The 21,101-nt window shown below is 45.5% G+C and overlaps 1 protein-coding gene across 1 annotated transcript in view; it reads right to left on the bottom strand.

Moving 5' to 3' along the window:
* Positions 1-21,101, bottom strand: part of DNAJC11 (DnaJ heat shock protein family (Hsp40) member C11) — a 1,722,882-nt gene that overhangs the window by 1,378,414 nt on the left and 323,367 nt on the right. The gene's annotated exons all lie outside the window — the stretch shown is intronic.

Here is a 21,101-nt window from a genome sequence, read left to right as displayed (position 1 = left end):
TACACATTCTGAGGCTGCTGAAGAAACAGATTTGCGCCTGCCATTAGATTCTGCAATGTATGTGCAGTTGTTCAGGAGGGTTTCACCATCCTCACATTGAAGCATCTGACCATTGAACGATCTGCAGCTGTGGTTCAGGAAACAGCCTCCCAATTGTCAATCTGTTATCCTAACTCCAGCAATGCATGGTGTCCCTCCCAACTGTGGCCAGAGGCCTGGATCCATTGTTTGGGCATTTCTTCTTTGATTGGTCGTATTTTAAAAAGCTACTGAAAGAGATACATATACAGAAGATTATTACTCCCAGGAGGATCTTTAAGTTCTTGATTGTTCATGCAGATACTCTTAAAAACGTGTCTGCATTGTCTAGTAGCATTTGAAGCCTCTCCTTAGATTAATGTACCAGCCATTTCCTATGCTAAAGCACCCCCTCAAGAGCCATGACATTGGGTACACCTCATCCACCCTCCAGACTACACAAAAACGTTTGCTCTGCAATCATAAATCACTGAGGGACCATGGCTCACCTCTGTAACTTCAACCGAGTCACATCCCTTTTCCACCACTTACTAGATTAACGCTGCACTTAATCTCAGCCTAACCTTCATGGCTCTTGAGCCCACGTTTCCTCTGTTTGAAGTCCCTCCTGCCCCTCCTTGCACTTTTCATCCATCCCAGATCACACTAAACTCCATTGCTCAAATCCCCCATTTGCCCTGTTCCGAACTCCTATATCACTGGTAACATCTCCTTGCTTGGTGATCACTATTGCCTCCTTATCAATGTGGAATCACAGAACCAAATAAGATTCATCATCGGGGACACGTTTAAATATCTGACAGGGTGCCCACTTTCGTCAACCTTGACCTCTCTTTCACCTTTTAAACATTAGACCAGACTATCACTGACTGGGGTTCACATAATAGCACTATGGCTCTTTCATTCCGTTGCCCGACCCTCTTCCCCCTCCACCTTTCAGGCACAGCCCTTTCTAATGTTCTATTCATCCTCTACTTAAGCAATCTTCTCTGCATGATTCAGTCTTTGGCCTGTTCTGCTTCATCTTTGTCGATTACGCAAATCATCCTCTTACTCCACAACTCTCCTAAACTGACTTTTGAATGACCCCAGAAATGAACACTCGCAGCAGCATTATCTCCCACTGACACCAAAACAGGGAGTTAGAGCCATGCATTAAGATGGACGTAGAAAGATAACAAGGGGACACTGTAAACAAATGAATATGGGAATGCCTTATGACATAGAACTCACTAAGCATAAGCAAAGGGGAGATTGCGACCGGTGGCAACTGGCACCTGTGGTGAGTCAGACGAAGGACGTGGACACTATGATCACATCTCTACTGGTCATTTACTAAATAAGTATAAAGCCCATCACTTCCTATTGCTATGTGGGTTTTCCGAGCCAAGGTAAATAACTAAGATGTGCATCAGAAAGTCTCAACTGAACCAGTCCACTGCCCAAAACTAATTCTCACTAACCCTACCACTATTCTAACCAACTAAAATAAGATCAGGAACATTTCTCAGTTCTCCCGATTGTCATATGACAATATCTCTTCTCTTCACGATTCATTTTCAGTAGGCTTTTCTTAAACAGTCTACTATCACTTCCTGTATCAGTTCTTGCCACTCTTTCACAATGTCTTTGAATCTTCCTCCCTATTTAGGGATTGTTTTCCAGTACCCTTTTTTGGGTATCTTTAGTCTTCTCTGATTCAGGTTGTTATACTAGAGTTCAGTAACATATACCTTCTCAGCTTTGAAGTGCCCTCTTGGGTATTAGGGTTATCCCTCTCCTCGGGTGGTTTACTCCGAGTATCTTCCCCCCCCCCCCCCCCCCAAGTGATTCACTTGGCTTTTCTTCCCATTCATAGAATTCTCTATCTGATTTTCTCCACTCTTTACTTCTTGACTTATGAGGTGCCTGCCTCTCATTCCAGGCTACTGGTGCCCCGGTTATAGAGAGCTCTCTTTCAGATTCATTTGGGATTATCTTTCCCACATTATTACAGTTTCACTTTATTGACATTAAATTAAATGTCTCGTCAATTTCAATAGGATGAGTTGCTCTTGCTTCATCACGATTCCCAGATGGTCTACTGGTTCTCGCGTACTCCCAATTACCTTTGATTCTGCAGGGAAACGTCACCTGAGCCTGTAATGGTTTGGGCTCTCTTTTGCTCTTCTTCTCCGTCTTCTCAACTCCACTGGCGATCTGCTCTCGGTCCTCCCTCTTCTCGGGATCAGTTATGGCTGCAGATGTCTCTCTCTTTCCTCAGTGTTGTGGTATCGGCGTCATTGGACGGGCGCTCTTCCCACCATGAAAAGGTTGTGTTCACACCACCACCGGGATTTGGATTCCCACCTCCTCTGCTTCTCACTGCATGTAAATGCGTGGCTTACAGCGCTTAGTTCTCGCGCTCAGGCCACTTCTGAAAGTCGCCGGTTCCGTGACTCTGCTCGGCTCCACCTCTCACAGGTGTCATGTCGTCTGGTGGCTACCCTGCTTACACTTGCCACTCTCGATTTGGGCTTTGCCTCTCCTCGCCGTGTGTTCCGTATACAGTTTACTCGTCTCCATTAAATGGAGGTCTACGTTTAAAGAGACAGATCCTCTTTCTTGTTTGCAAATGTATATTTAAGTTTTGTCTTCTGTTAAGTCCCTGGCTTGTATAGAGTTCTTCATATCGGATAGTTCCATATATGCCACTATGGGAAATGGCTTAGGGAGTTCCTCACAGGAACAGAGCCCTTGTCCCCTAAGGGGGAGTATCGGTCCCACTTGCCCAGACCCCTAGGAAGGGTCTGGTCAAGCGGGCTCACCTCCCTAGTGTCAAATTGGGAAGCTTCCCCTTGGGGAGAAGGGATGAATTCCCCCGATTCATCACACCCCCTCATTTGAGGGGCATTCTGAGCTCGATACCTGCTGAGGGTCCTAAGAAGCAGTCCTAATTGTTGCGTTTTCCACAACCACTATCTTAACTATGACAATTGGCTCATGCAGACACCCAGGAACACTTGCTTCCGAAACTCACATACATCAAGAACACAATGGCTAGACTGCGTTTACAACATTGCGACAGGGACCATCTCAATGGCCACAAATATGCTCTACTAACTGCCGTTGTCTCGAGAGATATTTGTCGCCGTTTAAGGGCAGAAGGGCATTCCAAGGCAGACAAAAAACATTACTTTTTGCAGAGCAACCTCAATGTGCCACAAATTCACATTTGTGAACCGGCAGCTGCATCTTCAAGGAACTATGCACAGCACACAACTCGCTCTAAGGCATCAGTCTAGTTCTTACAAACCAAATTAGGCAGAAGCCAAACTAGATGCAGACTTACCTCAAAATCCTAACTTCTGATTACAACAGTCCCATTCCCTTTTCAGTGCAATTCTGAGATTCTCCCCAAATTCAGCTCTGCAACATCCAATGCCACCTTTCTTTCCTGGAAAAACTATAAGACCCAGCCTCCATATATCCCTTTGAAGCACTCAAGACTTTATTTGCTCAGATCAGCTAGCAACACAATTATGCCTCCTTACCTATCCACCAGATTACTTCCGAGCACACAAAGTTATAACCCCTCCAGCTCAAATTGTCAGAAAAAATGCATAACAAGGGTAATCACAAATATTATCTGTATATCAAAAATCATTTGTAGGCACTCCTGCCACTCACCGTTAAGACTCCACAGCAACACCCATGCAGCTCCACAGTCAAGTGCATCTTGGCCTTCATAGACAACACCGGTTGCTCCTAGTAAGTATGCAATACCTGCATGAACCTCCAGACACTTCTATTGCATAATTCGCCATTAAGGCTCCTTGTCATCACGGGGCCAACACAATTCGCCAATAGAAAGGCACACATAAGACTTGAAAACAAGAATGCAGCAGGAGAATTTGAGCCCCTCTCTAACCCTTATACATTACATTTGTCAAAATGCCACAAATGAAACACTCCAACTACACATGCTTGCATACAAGTCAACAGTGTGATAGGGTCAGGGGCTTCACCCCATCAGAGGGGGGGGAGGAACAGGGACACCACCCAGCCTGGGTAGGAGGCCTACCACAGTGAATGCCAGAGACAGTCTACCCCAGTGGGGTGTGGGAGATGGTGGCAGGGGGGCTGAAGTCACCCTGAACATGCTTTGAATGACTTGAACAGTACCGCTCTTGATCACTCAATGTCATGCACCCACCACTCTGGCCAAGTTCGTTTTGCTTCTTTTTAGAGCTATTACCCAAAAACACCCAATATAATTAACTGAATTGGAGATTTCATCGAATTTCGGCCAAAAGGAAAATTTTGAACAGCTGCTAATGTAGACCAAATGCCCCATCCGGTGGCATTATTGTGAACAAGAGGAGCGGGGGCTTGTTAAGGTGGAAGGAGTACACACACACACACCTCTGTACTGCAATCTTGTATTTATTAGCAGTTCCCCAACAAGGTAGGATAAGTTCCTTCTTTAACGACCCCCAGCCAGGGAGACACTCATCGACTGCTAAACAGTGAAATCAGAACCTCCACTCCACCAGGCTACAAGTTCTACCCTGACACTGTCTTGGAGCCTGGTAACTATGTACAGAAGAACCAAGTAACCAACTTAATGAGCACCTATGTACAAGTGCTTTGATGTACTTTGATGTACTGGATGTACAAGTATCCAATGCCACCTAATCCCACAGCATCCTCAGACTTTCTCTAACAACCATGGGTGTTTTCTGAACTCTGAGTCCCTGGGTCTCGTTCCACACACTAAAAACATGACTTCACCTGCTCCTCTACATCCTTGTCGACACCAGGCCACCAAAAATCAGATCTTACCAACCCTTTGGTTCTTGCAAGACCCAAATGATCACTATGCGCCAACTCAACCACTGAATTCCTTATCTTCTCAGGGACCACCAATTTATGTCCCCTGCATAAATACTCATCTTTTATACAAAGTTCGTTTCTCACCTTCCCATACTCCTCCATTCTCACATCACCTACATCAATTATATTCCTCCTCACCAATTCCACAACCTCTTGATATACAGAATCCTCCAAACATGCATGATCTCACTCAGACTTTTTTATGCACCCTTGGACATGAAAAATATCACCAATATCCTCACCCTCTGACTCCAAGCTTTCACAAGCTTCACATCTCTCCACCACTGACCTCGGCAATGCATCAGCCACTACATTGTTCCTCCCTTGAACATGTTCCATACAGAATTGTAGTCCTTGAAAACTATTAACCCATTTCATAATGCGTCTCGACACCCGTTCCAAACCACCTTTGGAAAAAAATACTGATGAGTGCTTTATGGTCAGTACAAATGGTGAACTTCCGACCCCACAAATACATTTTGACCTTCTCCACCACCCGCATACATGCTAACGCCTCTTTCTCTACCACAGAGTATCTAACCCTCGCCTCTTTCAACGTTCTTTAGGCAAATGCAAACGTTTACAACTCAGATCTACATTCTTGCATCAAAACTGCACCCAATCCATAATTACTGGCATCTACAAAACCCAATGTCCTCTGACTATCTACAAAACTGGCTAACACAGGAGCCTTTATGACTGCACATTTAATATCCTCAAATTCCTCAGCACATCTCACATCCCATACAAGCGAAACACCCTTCCTGGTGAGCCTCCTCATATTTTTTTTTGTTCTATCAAATAACCTCTCAAACTTTCATAACATTCTACCAAACCCAAGAATGATGATAAATCACCCTTGCTCCTGGGCGACTCCATCTTCCTTATAGCTTCCACAGCCTCACCCCTTCTGAGGAGATTTCATGCCCTAAATATACCACTTTCCTTGCACTAAAGGTACACTTTTCCTTGGCAATGCTGAGACCTGCTTCACTCAATATCTCCAACACTCTCTTCAGTCGCTCATCATGCTCTTCATCATTCCCTCCACAGACTAAATAATCATCCTGGTAAACTAGTACACCTTTTTCACTCCCCAAAAACTGATACATGACATTTTGGAACACACTGGTCGCCAACACCAAGCCGAACGGCATCCTCCTACATCTAAACAGACCAACTGGAGTGATGAACGCTGTTAAATCTGTCAAACTCTGATGGTACGCCGATTTAAGATCTAAAAATCGAAAACATTCGTGCTCCCACTACTCCCATCAGCAGGTCATCAATCCTCGGAAGAGGAAATCTCTCTGCTACCACCATACTGTTCAATTGTCTTGGGTCTATGCACAGTCTTATGGAGCCATTGGCTTTTCTCACTACAACAATGGGACTAATCCACACAGAAGTTTGAACTTTCTCAATAACTCCCTCCCCATCTTGGCAATATCTTCTTCCACATCCCTGCGCAAGGCTAATGGCACCATACGCAGCTTTGCCACTTTAGGCTGAGCTCCTCGCCTGAGTCGGATCTTGTGCACAAATCCTTTGAGACAACTCAAGTTCTTGTTAGACTTGTTGACCATCTTCCTTGAGCTCCAATGAGCTATCACCTGATTTGGCTTCCTCTACTACCAATGCTTGTTCAGGATGACTCGCATCCAACTTTATCTCCAATTCCGCTTGGTTACTTCACGATAAAAGTTCTCCTCCTTTACTTGCTATATAAATTGTTCCTTCTGCACCCCCTTCCCTTGAACTGCAACGCACCAGTCAATTGTCACACAGTTTCTATTGGAATGTCACCATATGCATTTGCTCTCGTCTCCGGCTCCCTTAAAGTGCAACACTTAAACTTGTCTTTCCACACTTGTACACTTATGAGTGTATAGTAGGCACCACTGTCAATCAGTATTGATATGGGTATCCCTTTGATTATTATGATGGCATATGGTTTGCGTCTCCTCACTCTTCCTGACACTGCCTGCACAGAACAAACTATCTCTCGCCCTATGCTTCCATAATCCTCATCTTCATCTTCATTATTTTCCCTAATTTCTTGCATCTGACCACCATTGTACCCGACCACCAGGTCTAAAGTTTCTGCAGCAACGAGCCACGTGACCTTTCGACAAAAGAGGTGTACTGCCACACACTGTTTATTGTACGCTACATGCGTCCCACTACCACACATGTAGCAATTTTTCCCTATGGAGGGTTTGAACTCTCTCGGAGGCCCCCATGGTCGTCCCATACTCCGACTGTTGTATGGGTTGGCATCACTCTATATGTCTCTCGCTCTCCTTTCTGACTTCTCGGCTCTCCTTGGACCTCCTCCTGTTGACTGTCTGAGACGTCTTCAAGGCTTTATTCACTGAGCCTTCTTCTGACACCACCCTGCTACCCTCTTCTCCCTTATCCAGTTGGAGTCCTTTGATGCACTTCTATGTGTGCTCTATACATTTCGCAATTTCAATTGCCTTCGCTAGAGTAGGGTTACGCTCCCTCCACATCTCTTGTCTTATTTTGTCATTATTGCATTTTATCATCAATTGGTCACACAAGTGTTCATCTTGACAGTGGGTAAATTGACACTTCGCAGCCAACCCTCTCAGGGCGGTGATTAATTCTTCTATACGCTCCCCTACTTTCTGTTCTCTGGTTGAGAAGCAGTATCTCTCCAGAATAATATTTTCTTCCACCTCAAAGCGCTTATCGAGTTTTGGTAATGTCTTTTCATATGCATCTACATTCTCCAAACCTGCAGGCTCTGGCAACTTCTTCAAAATGTCTTGCCCCGCAGGACCCAAACAATAAAGCAAAAGCGCCTCTTTTCTCTCATTGGAATAGTTGGTCCCAAACATGGCCAAAGCATACTTTGTAAAGCCATCCCTCCAGTCATACCAGCGCACTCTGGGCTCACCCGGTGTTGCCAGAAAAAACACTGGACCTGGGACATTAGCCACTGCCCCAGATTTTTGATATGCTTGGCTTTTGAAAGTCGGTATTTCTTGTCGTCTGTCACAACTTCACAAATGTTTTCCTAGCTCCTGCTGTGGAATCCTGAATTTTAAATCCTTTCAGTTGATTGGCTCTTCACTTTTCTTGGCTTCCTTAATGAGAGGCTTATTTGATAAAGTGGTTTCATAAATAAGTTTACTTTCTATAAAAACTCTAGAAATAGTTTATTTCTCTCTGGTCAACTTCCACAAGGTTGCAGTGCTTTACACATTCAGCTCGCATTGTTCACTTCCTTGTGGCTACCGTGGCAACTTCCCACAGTGTTCAAGCTTGCGTTTAAGCGCCGACGCTCTCAGCGATACAAACTTCTTTTTTTTAAAACTTCAATGAGGTTGCCTTACCAACGCAATGCTTTTCTCCAAAATGGCATCACTCACGCTGACGATTTTGAGTCCTTTTCTTTGCATATGTTCTACCTTCATTGTGAAAGGCTTTCGGCTGCCTGGGGAGCGTGCGCACGCTGCTGCTTTATTCAAAGCCTGCGCGTGCTCAATGTGCTCCACGCAAGCGTGCCACATCTCTCCTTCTACTTCTTTTGGGGCAAATCGCTATAGCTCCTCGTTCACGCCGGCGCGGCCCTCACCTGTGCTACCTTGTGGGGTCGTGCTCACCTCTCCTTCTGCTCCACTTGCCGCTCTCCAGCCCGCTGCTTCCTCGAAACAGCTGGGCTTGTGGAACACTGCCACGCCACACTTGCAACAGCAGTGGACTCCTCTCAGGCCACAACTTCACCTGGTAAAGTAGGTAAAGTCAGAGCGCCTGTGCTGAAGCTGCCTCTTCTGCTCACTGCTCTGCTGGGGGTCGTTGCTGCCTCAATCATCGTCGCTAGATTGTTAAGGTGGAAGGAGTACACACACACGCTGAATCGGTACTGCAATCTTGTATTTATTAGCAGTTCTCCAACAAGGTAAGATAGGTTCTTTCTTTAACGACCCCCCAGACAGGGAGACACTCAACTACTAAACGGTGGAATCAGAACCTCCACTCCACCAGGCTCCAAGTTCTACCCTGCCACTGTCTTGGAGCCTGGTAACTATGTATATCAAGAATCTAGCAACCAACTTAATGAGCAACTATGAACAAGTATGATAACGCCTATACAAACACTCCTAACAGGGCTGCGGGGGTGGGCCCAAACCCTAGTTCACTATAATGTCAGCGGGGATTGCAGAGTTGTACACCGCATCCGTTCGCATAAAGTTAAAACAAAAAAAGAAAAAACAAAAGCCCAGCAGACTTCTGCGGAGCGGAACGCGGAGCACGTGAAGTTCGTAATGTTCGGCAGTTCTGCAGCTAAGTCTGCCTTCCGGTTTCTCCCTGGCCGACCGATCTCCCCTATTAAAGTCCATGCTCCATATCAGGGACCTCATAGTCGGTCATCATCAGGGTTTTTGAGGAAATTAATTCAAATGCACTTTCCAAGATTTTTACAGTTGCTATAGTCCATTTTGTTTTCTCCCCTGACATCAGCCTGTTCCACCACGTTGTGTCTGCATCTTCTAAGATTCCCGAGTGATCTGTGCACAGACTAGTCAGGTATGTGGCTCTTGCTTTTCTTAGAGAAGGACAGTATATCAGAAGATGTTTTATCGATTCTAGCTCGTCTGGTTGGTTGTACAGACAGGCCTTTTCATTAGTTTGTCTCCTGATAGCTTGGATTTCACGCGTCGGAAGGAGATTGAAGCGCGCCCTCATGAACAGTTTTCTGAGTTGCTTGTTTGGAAATCTGTTACAGTAACCCATTGGTTCTTTTAATTTGTTGAAATTTGGTGGGAGATCTTTAGTCAGTTTATTCATCTGGGCTTTTTCCAAGGTTTCTATCCAATCCTGAGCTTCCAATTTTGATTTCACTCTTGTAGGGTTGTTTTTTAGATCCTCTTCAGTGAACGCGATCTCAGTAAGCTTTTCTCTCAGGTTATCTGTCCATTTAAGATATTCAAGTGACGGTTTGTCATTTCGTCAGCGAGTATCTTATAGATAGGCAAGCTGTCTTGTAGAAGAGGGTTCCTCCAGAGTTGCAAAGTTCGCAAAGTTCGGCAGTCCTGCAGCTGAGTCTGCCTTCCAGTTCGTTTGCGGCAGGATCCACAAAAGCCCAGTCTGCCTTCCAGTTCGTTTGTGGTAAGATCCACAAAAGCCCAGCAGACTTCTGCAGAGCGGAACGCGGAGCACGCGAAGTTCGCAAAGTTCGGCAGTCCTGCAGCTGAGTCTGCCTTCCAGTTCGTTTGTGGGAGGATCCACAAAAGCCCAGCAGACTTCCGCAGAGCGGAACGCGGAGCACGCAAAGTTCGGCACTCCTGCAGTCCTTGCAGGCAATGCAGGGAGCAGGGCCGCCTCTCCCGGACGGCGGTCATGGTGAACCAGACCCGGATCTAGAACGGGTGGATATACTGGAACCGTCACCCACGCCAAGAGTTCTGCGGAGCAATTCTAAGTCAGCTCCTCCACGTGAACGGGAACTAAGATCCCTGGTGAAAAGAGGCAAGAACCTCGAGACTGCTATCTTAGACGCTAAACCCATGGCAGCCACAGCACCTGACACACCCCCCGGTCACAGTGGGGGCGGGGGAAGTAATGCAAAGCATCGCCTGAGCAGAGATACGGCCGAGAAGCCGGTGGAGATCGATATGGCCCCCTTTCAGGAGACTGCCGACGCCCCCCTGCACTACCGCTCAGATGAGGCGGACCTAACACAGGACCAGAGCGCCGCTTGGGCGAGAGGTCTTCCAGCTTAGCCTGCCGGAGGGTGGACTGACCTGGACCTTGCCCTGGTCCTGAGTACCAACAAGTGCGGGGGGATTCCGGAGCCTTATAAAGATCCGAAGTACAGAGAAAATATTCATATGGAAAATCCAGGAGTGAACAGGAACCGTTACTACTGATTTCGACATCAGCCAAGAACGGGCAAACACAAATGACCACAACCTTGGAGAAAAAGGGGAACCTGTCCCAATTCAGCCAGACCCCAAGCATAGACACCAATACTACCCACAGTAGGCTTCGGACCAAACGGGTCGGGGGCGTCGGGGCTGACAGAAAAACCTCTGCCAATGATTAGGGCTTTAATCCACACAAATACGTCCTCATCAGAGATTGAGAAGTGGAAGCCAGATCGAAATGCCCTACCAGGAGCAGCATTCCCCAGACAATCTAAAACAGAGTTGTCGAAACCAGGCCGAACAAGATCCTTCGAAAAAAATCTGAGTACGGACTCCAGTGATGTGTTTATAGAGAGCATTAATATGGAAACGAACCCAGAGCAGGGGGAATGGGTGGATTTAAGCCACCCGGCAGGCGAAACTACCAATGACCCAAAAAAGATCAATAAGACAAGTGCAATAAAACGACAATATACTATGAAACAAAGGGGAAAACAAACAACTCAGAGGTGTCCTGCAAAGCCTAATCGCCAAGTTGAAGGAAAATCGAAGCAAAATGAGAACAACACAAACAGTAAAGAAACAAAAAAAACCGCGTGTGGTAGTCAAAAAACATGATGCAGGCACGGGCACAAGCCAGAAATCCATATTATCAAATGCTGTATTTAACTTCTTTAAGACCCACCAAAAAAAACGAAAATTAGAGCCAGAGGACAAAATATCTGACGCCGATATTTTGGAGGTCATTGAGGGATCGTTCCCGGCAATCAAAGCAAGAAAAACAGAAACAGACATCGAAGAAACAACAAAACACGAGGAGAGGGTGCCATCAACTGGGGACACGCGAGGGATAAGCCCGAGGAAAAACAAACCGCAGGAGGCAAACCAAGCAGAAGTAGCCACGCAAAATCACCCAACCCCTAAAGTAAGTGTCAAAAACAGTCCGAACAAAAAGAAGTTTTTATCGACCAATCTATAGATGTCAGAGAAAGTCACATCAATATGGGAGCCTCAAAGGAAATGGATGAGGACGCAAAGATCCCCCCAAAAACAAATGAAGCGGATGGCCAACCCCAGCAGAGTAGAGGAGGCCGCCCCCGTGCCCAAAATCCACCAACATTGAAAACACCAATCCTACAGGGACGCTCCCCCAAACTGTAAGTCCGACGTCTAGGAATGGAACAATGGCCGAAAGACGATCTCAGAGACCAAGTCTGGAGGCCTCCTTAAGGAATGAGTCAACATTCGAAATCGGCTCACAGCCACAGTCACAGCAAGAGGTGATCTCCCAACCTAAATCGGCAAAGACATACGAAAAACAGTTCCACTCCCCACCCAAGATGCCCGGAATGGAACAGACAGATATACAAGCCCAACGTCGGTGTAGGGCCTAATTTGAGACCTGAGAATCGGTGGGAAAGTGGAATAAACATGGAGTCAAGGAGATCACACGACCGTGACATAGGTGCAAAGATGCAAATGAGTGACCAATCGTGGACAAAAGCCCACCTGCAGACTTTGGAAAAGGGTGAAAAGCTGAAAATACCAACTAAAGAAGGAATAACATCAAACTCTAACCCTTTCAGAACCTCGCTCAATAGCTCTGAAACATCAGGAGTCATAAATGGGCGAGTGTTTGGTGCAACCTCTACACAACAATTTAACACCTGCCCCAGTAGGGAACCTCAGAATATGCCGGGTAAGCACAGAAGATACAGTGAAATTGCATCTGACTATCCAAGACCATCATCAAACAATAAACAAGATATGACCACAATTATGGCGGCGCTTACAATTGCCCTTGCACCATTTTGTAAATTATATGAAACTATCGGAGACACAACAAAAGATAACAACGATTCTAGGTAAGATCCTATCCAAGATGGATTTCTTAGAGGGTTACATCACGGCCATAGAAGCAAAAACGAATAAACAGGAAACAAAATGGGCGGAAAAATGGGCCATCTTAGAGGCAGAAAGGAAAGAAGTTATAAGAGAAAAACAGAGGGTAAAAAAGACTATGGACAGACATCCCAGACAACTTCACAAAAAGAGAGGGGAGAGATGGAACCAATCTTTATTAAACAGAAAACGACAAACCCAAGTGTACTGCCTGGGCAACAAAAGCAGAGTATCAATCTGGGAATAACAACCTCACCAGCAGTGACAAATCAAAATAAAAAACTCGGGTTACGATTGGCAAGTGACACCAATAAAGGTGAAACAGATAGAAAGAAAACTGAGATCCCCAATTCAAAAAAAGAAATCGAAATAATTAATCTAACACAAAGCCCTACAATACCTACATGCACAAGTGAAGTTACAGCGAAAAGTCAGCAAAAAACAGAAAAATCGCCAAAAACGGCGGACGAATTTATGAGAACAAGTTCACTGATGGACCTTTTAGTACACCTTGATACAGAAGCAAAAGAAGAGAACCCTAGGGTTCTAGAGGGACCGGCAGAGGAACAGCATGGCGATCTTGACAGTAGAAGGGAAATAAGAGGTAAAAAGGTGACAGGAAAAACAGCACCAGCACCTTTAGAAGAGAAAGACTCGCGATCAACCTCTTTGAAACAACAACTACAGAGTCAGCAGGAAGATAATTTAAGGAGAAGAGATGAGCAGGAGACCAGGGCAAAGTCAGACAAACCACAGGCTGAGAAATCAAAGCTCCCACATAGCCCTCACAAGGAGCTAAGAATTTTCAAATTGGAGCAAACGTCATATAAAAGCAAATATATCGTGCTGAATAGGAAAACAGTGCTTTACATACTAAGCAAAATCCACTGTCTGCAGCATTTAAAGAAGGAAGACTTCAAACTAATAGAACCCTATCACAGGGACCAAAAGGCCAAAACGTACCTTCACATTAAAAAGCAGGCAATAAAAGATATCACGGAGGAAGCATACAAAGACTTACAACAAGCAGGATACACCCTGACAGAACTACATATACCTAAGACAGACCTAAAAGTGCACTCCACAAAAAAAACTGGCGACCATAAAGTGCATTACATATCCCAAACTAGAGATCTATACAACAATAAAAGACTGACACCGTATCATATGAGATATGAAAGCAATTGCCACTATGAGTGGGAAATACGAGAACCAAGGACAGAGAGATACAGAAGGAGAGATCTTAAAGCCATTGAAGATCTAAATGAAAAGCACTTGGAGAAGGGGGGTCAGTCACGGGATAGAAGAGATCGAGACAGAGCTGAATCTCCCACCAATTAGCAGGCAAGACGGACAAAGAGAAATTTCAGAAAAAGATGGCAGAAAAGAAAAAGATAGAGAACCAAAGAGTGAAATCACGCGAGAAAACAGAACACCAAAAGGACCATGGAACTGGCTAAAAGCGACGTTAAAGCCACACTCCGAGAAATAGCAATCATCAGGAGGTGGGTCCAGAGATCTACCCCCTCCGACGACTGATCAAGATCATGAGCAAGAAACCACAACGCAAGATTTTGTAGCCATGGCCTCATGGAACACGAGAGGCCACCGGCACCTGACAAACCCGGAGAATCAGGATCTTGGGGAGTACAATATTCTATGCCTACAGGAGCACTGGCTAACTGAAAAGCCAGCTTTAGATGGCTTTGAAATTGCATTTTCGCCAGCGTCGAAAGGCCTGTTTGGGCGACCGTCTTCAGGGCTCCTGATAGCCATAAAGTCAGGGATCGGAATAGTAAGTGTAAAAACCATAGTGGAATCATATGTCATACTGGCAGTTCTAACGACATGAGCCCAGGAAGAAACTCGAGGAAAGGGAACTGAAAAAGCAAAAATCGCCCTTATAACAACGTACTGGAACCCGGAAAGAACCACAACAGCAGATTTTTGTAAACAAGTAGCCAAAACAATTGAACCCATTATCGCGGAAGACCCGCTGGCACACACAATCAGTGGAGATCTAAATGCTAACTGCACCATGGATAAGGGGACAACTCTGCTGAAGAAAACGAAATCTCTGGCAGAAGAAAGAGGAACATCGTGGATGAGGCTCATGAAATCGAGAAATCTCCACAAGGTGGCAGCATTGAAATCTTGGATGGTAAAGATTCCCACATGGGAAAGGGGCGTATCCAGAGCTGATATTGACTATTTCTTCATCTCGCACAGTCTACTAACAAGTATAGAAGACTACTCGGTGACCAAAACACAAGAAAGCGACCACAATTTAGTGGGTATAAAATGGAACTCACGACGATCTGTACCCCGAAGTACAACAATTCAATTGAACTGAACAACCAACAAACCCGCATTCGGCTCACTGCAGCAAATATTAAATGCATCACCGAAAAATACAAAACTGGTATCCAGGCACAAGGAGATAAGAAACAAAGCCCGGACTATCTACCTCTCTTACTCCAGTACAGGATGAAGCCACAGGGTAAAAACCAAAAGCTACGACAAAATATACATACTTACGACATGGAGGTCGTAGAAAGAAAGAACCCTGAGAAAACTGAAGAGACAAACTATCAAGGAGAAATCGTTAACAACATGGAACACACTGAAACAAGAAAGCTCAAAATACAAAACTTGGATACGAGGTCATAGACACATAATGTATCAAAAAGACGTAGAGGAAATGATGCGCACCCTAAGTACTAAAAAAAACGGTGATTTCTGTGCACTCATCAATAAACCAGAGAAGAAGACTGAAAATCAAATAGTAAATGCAGTGAGTGAAAGAGCTTGGGTGAAATTGTTCAAAAATTTCTTTAAGGCACAACCATATCAAATACCGAGGGCCGAAAATCCAGTTAAAACGCCTTGGATCGATATTTCGGCAACTGATGACATAAAGAACGTCATAATGAAACTAAAGAAATCCAGAGCACCAGGTCTAGACGGACTATCCATTATTGACTTAAAACAGAATCCGGAGATTTGGGCTGCCTTTATCAGTATCATCTTTGAACAATGTAGACAGACAAGAACTCTCCCGGCGTCATAGGTAAGTGCGGTGGTGGTGCCGATTTTCAAACGTGGGAACCGAGAAGAACCGAGTAATTACAGACCCATCGCCTTACTCGACATAGGCAAAATCTTTGCAACGCTTCTTCCGACCCACTTTCGAAACTGGGCCAGATCTTCACCGGCAAATGACCGTTTTCAAATGGGTTTCTTAAAGAAGGGAAGCACAACAGTCAACATCTTTTTTTCTCAACTTGATAAAAGCCAAGGTCAAGCAAGGGGTGCCAACTGTATGCATGGCATTCGTGGATTTGTCACAGCCCTTTGACAGAATGGATAGGTGGATACTCTGGAACAAACTTGAAAAATGGAACTGTCCGGGGGAAATGCTAGACCCTGTGATGGCTCTACATACTAACACCAAGCTAAGAGTTTGTTTTAAAAATCAATGCCTTTTGTCGCAAGAGATACTGGTGGAGCAAGGAGTGAAGCAAGGTTGTCCCCTGGCACCCAGCTTTATTCATCGCTTTTTTGGGGGACCTGAAAGAGTCGGAAGAAGCAGTAACAGCCTTTCCCCCAAAGCTGGGTAAGGATAACATACCACGCTTAATGTATGCAGACGACTTAATATTACTAGACCAAACCCAAATCGGCCTACAACGCCAACTTGGAAACTTGGCGCAATATATGGAGCGAAACTACCTGCAAATAAATAAATTGAAAACGAAAATACTGATTTTTGGGAAAAGTGCCAAGAAGATCCAGGCAGGTTACAATTGGGCGGTGGATAAAAAAGAAATCGAAGTGGTCCAAAGTTTGAAATACCGAGGAGTCCACATCGACCACTCGGCAAAGGAAGTAACAATGCAGGGGATTCTATGGGAAAAAACAAAAAACCTTGCGGCCCAAATGAAAACCATAGACCAAAAATATGGCAAATACTCCTTAGTCCCAATGATAGTTCTACAAAGGGAAGGTGGTGCCAACCTTGACATATGGCATGGGAGCTACACTGAGCATTCCAAAGGACATCTGGCGGAAACTAGAAAGCCACATCTGGAAAACGGTCCTAGGACTGCCCAATGCTACCTCAATGGCACTTATCAGAAGAGATTTGGGTCTACTTTCCCTAGAAGCGACAGTGGGGCTAAACGCTATGCAACTCTGGAGGAACACTCTTCTACAAGACAGCTTGCCTATCTAGAAGATACTCGCTGACGAAATGACAAACCGTCACTTGGATATCTTAAATAAATGGACAGATAACCTGAGAGAAAAGCTTACTGAGATCGTGTGCACTGAAGAGGATCTAAAAAACAACCCTACAAGAGTGAAATCAAAATTGAAAGCTCAGGATTGGATAGAAACCTTGGAAAAAGCCTAGATGAATAAACTGACTAAAGAGCTCCCACCAAATTTCAACAAATTAAAAGAACCAATGGGTTACTGTAATAGATTTCCAAACAAGCAACTCAGAAAACTGTTCATGAGGGTGCGCTTCAATCTCCTTCCGACACGTGTATTTGTATTTTTTGTATTTATTTTATTTGTATAGCGCAGACCAGGCCCGGAGGCTACCGGGCGCATTTCTTACGGCAATGGTTACATAAGTTGCATACAGTGATAATATATCAAACAATAAATATGGCACAGAAATAGACATAGGTAGGTAGTACAACGATACATGGTTTGTCAAGTAGTACAGCCCTACATAGGTTATTGCAACACGTTTTCAGAGTGTAGCTTAGGCATTGGAAAAGGCAAGCCAACGTTTGGCTCTATGTTTGAAAAGGTTGAGGGAGGGGAGGTTTCTGATAGTCAAGGGGACAGCATTCCACAGTTTGGCTGCCAGGACTGGGAAGCTAGAACCACCAGCTGGAGCTTGTATCTAGGTATCCGTAGGCTCTGGTTGAGGGTAGATCTAAGTGAGCGAACTGGAGTGTACAACGTGAATCGTGAGGAGAGATAAGTGGGGGCCAGGTTGTTCATGCATTTGTAGGTAAGGGCAAGCGATTTTAGTGAGATCCTTTGGGTGACTGACAACCAATGAAGGTTCTTCCTGGTATCCGAAATGTGTGCGGATCTGGGGATATTGAGGGCTGCCCTGATGGCGTTATTTTGTATGATTTGGAGCTTGTCTAGGTTACCCTGATTAGTGCCCTGGTACAATGCATTGCAATAGTCTAGTTTGGACATGACCAGTGTATTAGCAAGGGTAGTACAGTTGTGCGAGGAGAGGAAGGGGCGACATGCTGTGATCAGCTTGCAGGTATAGGCGGCGGCCGCCGCAACTGCATTAGTTTGTCTGTGAAGGGAGAGGGTGGAGTCGAGGTAAATTCCAAGCGCTTTTGTGTCTTTGGAGACTTTAATTATATTTCCATCGATGTTAAAGGAGCTGAACATAGGGTTCAGCTTGTTTAGTCTTTGCCGAGTACCTAGGATGAGGAGCTCTATCTTGTCGTCATTGAGACAGAGCTCATGTTGGGCCATCCATGTTTGAATGACATGGTAAACGTCATTCAAGGCTTTTGAGTCTAATGTGTAATCGCCCGTGATGGGGATGAGTATCTGGGTGTCATCCGCATAATTTGTGTAGGTGACACCCAGATAGTCGAGCACATCAAATAAGGGTTTAGTAAATACATTGTAAAGGGTCGGGGATACACACGATTCTTGGGGGACTCCGCAAGGGACTGGTGCAGGGGCAGCCGCGGAGGTGGAGGTGGAGGTGGGCGAAAATACCCTCATCTGTCTGTTATCCAGGAAGGATTGAATCCAGTTTGTGGCCATGTCGGAGAAGTGAGCTGCAGTTTTCAGGTGGTGACAGAGGATTTGGTGATTAACCAGATCAAAGGCAGCAGATAAGTCTAATAGTAGTAACAGGGCTAGTTTACCTTTGTCTTTGAGATCCTCAATCCAAGATATCAGGAGACAAAATAATTAAAAGGCCTGTCGTCTGTGCAACCAACCAGGCGAGCTAGAATCGATAAAACATCTTCTGATATACTGTCCTTATCTAAGAAAAGCAAGAGCCACATACCTGACTAGTCTGTGCACAGATCACTCGGGAATCTTAGAAGATGCAGACACAACGTGGTGTAACAGGCTGATGTCAGGGGAGAAAACAAAATGGACTATAGCAACTGTAAAAATCTTGGAAAGTGCATTTGAATTAATTTCCTCAAAAACCCCGATGATGACCGACTATGAGGTCCCTGATGCAGAGCATGATCTTTAATAGGGGAGATCGGTCGGCCAGGGAGAAACCGTTCCCCGTCAGAGCTTCAATTGTCTGACTGTCGTACTTTCCATTTCATCGTGTGGCTCTTGTAAGATGACCAGCATCACTTTTGTAAAAATTGCTAACGCAATTACACAAGAATAAAAAAAAAAAAAATAATAATAATCAAAAAAAAGTCCCTGCAGCGCCAGTTCCCGATGACAGAAGTGAATGGGAACAGGCTTCGCAGGAACACAGCAAATCGTCGGCACACGGCGGAGTGTGCCGCCGACGGGTAAGTAAGGGGGTGGGTGGGATTGGGTTATCCGAAATTGCCGCAGGAGACAAAAAACAAAGTTCTTTTCGAACAAATAACATTTGGTTATTTCTTCCGCGTCATTTTGGATACAAACAAATCACAGCTATCCACAAAATGCACTGCCAGTCCAGGTGAGTTCAGGGGCCGCAGACGAACACCAACAGCTTCCGGCTGACAGCAACAACAAGGTGCTCTGGATACTAAAATATACATGTCAGACAACTCTACAGAGTCTGTTGGGGCAGAGCATACCCCAGTAGAGTTCTTTTTGCTTCTTTTAGAACTAACCGGCCCAGAATGCACTGCCATAACAGAAGAATGTACCGCAGCTTGAGAGGCCAAAGGGCTAGGGGACTTTTTGTGCATTTGCAGGACAGCAGCCCACCCCCAGGGTAAAAGAGCCACAGAATGGGCCTCAAAATTGGATGGGGCCCATAGCCAATGGAGGAGGGGTGGGAAGAAGGAAGGAAAAACCCCAGAAACCATTGGTATAAAAAGCTGTGTGGAGCAGCAGAGTGTATAAGAGGTTTGATGGAGGTCAGAAGGCGTGGAGCTGGACCAAGAGACAAGGAGGATGGAAGGTTGAACCGACTGAGGGGTCTGTGAAGCAGCCCGATAGGAGTCAAGGTAAAGGTTGAGTTACTTACCTGCATCTTTTTTTCTCCAGCATGGGTCTGGCATGGACTCACATGCTCATAAATATTACCCGTTGTCAGGCTAGGAATCCTCGGTAAAAGAAAAAACAGTTTCACTTTCACTTTAAAACTGTGTTGCTCCTCTAAACCAATCACTGTCTTCTGGGTCATACTGCCCCCATCCAATGACAGTCTTCTCCCTAAGCCACACCTCTGGCAGCAATCTTCAGATTTAGTAAAGACGTAAAGTGACAGTATCACCAGGAAGAGCCATAGAGGGGCAGAAGGGAGGGTTCGCATGTGAATCCATGCCAGACACATGCTGGAGAAAAATAGTTACAGGCAAGTAACTTAAACCTTCTCCAGCATGGGGTCTGCCATGAATTCACCTTATGAATAACGAATACACAGCAGTACCACATTACACAACCACAGGAGGTGGCAAGGTTCAACAGAAGCAATTAACTCTTAACTCTGGAACAGACTCTGCTCAAGCAAACAGGTTGCGTAGCACTACCTGACCTTCGGACTCCTCTCTGGAAGCCCTGTAGACACAGTAGAACTTCATGAAGGTATGCGTGGAACTCCACCCTGCAGCCCTGCAGATATGGTGGAGTGGGCTCTTGGAAGGCCTGCACTGCAGGAAAGATTGGAAAAGCCCCTTGGGGAACTCCTTGATGAGTATAGGACCACAGCAAGGGTCTACCCGGGGATCTGGTGTAGCGTAAAATGGCCGGCAGGTGTACCTTGATGGCTGCCTGAGCCAGTTCAGCTTTTGCCAAGGTCATAAAGTATGGGAGAATCTGCAGAGCCGTGACCATTAGAGGGGGTAATCATCTGCGACCGGCACAACGTAGCAAAATGCTTCCACTTGTGGCCGTAGCACTTTAGAGCCGACAATGCCCTGGCTTTGGCGAGGACTTCCCTGCAATCTGCTGGCAACTCATAACCTCCAAACTCTAAGCCTTGCCCTGAGGCGCAAAGAACCTGGGTTGTGATGAAGGAATGCACCTCCCTCTCTGGTGAGCAGGTCCAGAAGTACCAGCAACTTGACCAGAGGGGACGCTGACAGGCTGAGTAGGTCCGGATACCAAATCTGCCTCGGCCACACCAGGACGATGAATATCATCTTGCATCAACACTGTCTAAGTGTGTTGATGACATGTAGCAGGAGAGGAAATGTG

Source organism: Ambystoma mexicanum, chromosome 8 (genome assembly GCF_040938575.1).
Source record: "Ambystoma mexicanum isolate Mex_15411 chromosome 8, UKY_AmexF1_1, whole genome shotgun sequence".
NCBI classification, from domain to species: Eukaryota; Metazoa; Chordata; class Amphibia; order Caudata; family Ambystomatidae; genus Ambystoma; species Ambystoma mexicanum.
The sequence above is the reverse complement of the archived record's forward strand: the minus strand, read 5'-3'. Positions and strand labels throughout refer to the sequence as shown.